A 1,277-nucleotide genomic window follows, 5' to 3' on the forward strand; every position below is an offset into this window, starting at 1 on the left:
TTACCATTGTTGCAACCAGAGAGCTCTGCGGCTGACACTACTAAGGTGGAGGACCTAGAAATGAGATTACATACCTCCTTAGATGCCTCACCTAGATAAGCGACTGATTCCTCACTGTGCTCTTCAAAGGGGATAAGATCCTCCTCTGGGGTTCCTCTGCTCACAGCCATCAGCTAGTTGTTTTGCCCAGGCTTCAAAGGGTCTGTTAACCTGGTTGCCTACCAGTGCAGGACACAGTGTTACGCCTGCCGCTGTGTTAATGGACATTCATTTTTTCATTTCCTGTCTGATGCCTCCTTTAAGGAGGGACTGGCAGCACCGTCTTTTTGGACAGATGAAACACTGAGGAATCTATTGTAGAGGGAGTCTTGCATAACTTCCTGCTGTCAGCAAGGAAGGATACAGTATGGTAACAAAAGTTGATGTGGCACCTGGAATATTTTATCCGGGTTTATCCTGGCTGCTCTTTAATACTTGGCGTATTGTGACAATCAATGCCTCAATGCCCTGGGACAAAGTCTCCTGGTCCTCCGGGATCTGTTCCTCCCTTGTATGTGGTAAATTGCCCCCACTAATGGGGGCATATACTCGTCCTTTGAATCATCCGACTGCAGGACAGAGGGTAACAGCCTTAAAAATTTGGCCCAGATATATCAAGCCTTGTAGGGTGATAAATAGCACGGTGATAAAGCACCAACCATTTTTCAAACACAGTTAGGAATTGATTGGCTGGTACTTTATCACCCTCCAAGGCTTGATAAATCTGGGCCCTGGGTAGAGATACCACTAAGTAGGTTACTTATATGTGTTGTAAAGGCCACTGGGACCTTTTCCATCCTTGTCAAGGGGTGTGCTAACCTTCTCTCTTTCATACACCTTTTTGGAGACTTGTGTCAGAGAGGGGGATTGGACCATGTTTTAGTGAGCCCTTCAATTGACCTTGCTAGGGCCCCTGCCAGTTATGGGTCTGGTGAGGAGTCAGATTTCTGAGATCTGGAAACCTCCCGAAGAGGCTTCCAGCTCTGCAGACAGGTGGGACATAACAGTAGTGAGCTGTAACACCCAAACTGGTGTATCCTTTACCTGTGATGATTTATTGAGCCTTATTGCTCCTAATCACAAGAATCACATAAAAGGGATCTATCTGTTTACCCTTTGTGTGAATTTTTCTACGCACCTTGAGTAGGTGAAGGTTTTCTGTGAAGCCTTATAGCTCTCCTCCAGCCAACACAGTAGCATAGTGGACAGTGTGAGAGGAGACACAGAGTTAAGACAGG

General features: G+C 46.4%; 1 pseudogene; it reads right to left on the reverse strand.

Annotated features, from left to right (window-relative positions):
* Positions 1-757: 757 nt before the first annotated feature.
* LOC134968009 (U6atac minor spliceosomal RNA) lies at positions 758-879 on the reverse strand (annotated as a pseudogene).
* Between the last annotated feature and the right edge of the window lie 398 nt (positions 880-1,277).

This window comes from Pseudophryne corroboree, chromosome 10 (assembly GCF_028390025.1).
Source record: "Pseudophryne corroboree isolate aPseCor3 chromosome 10, aPseCor3.hap2, whole genome shotgun sequence".
Classification (NCBI taxonomy): domain Eukaryota; kingdom Metazoa; phylum Chordata; class Amphibia; order Anura; family Myobatrachidae; genus Pseudophryne; species Pseudophryne corroboree.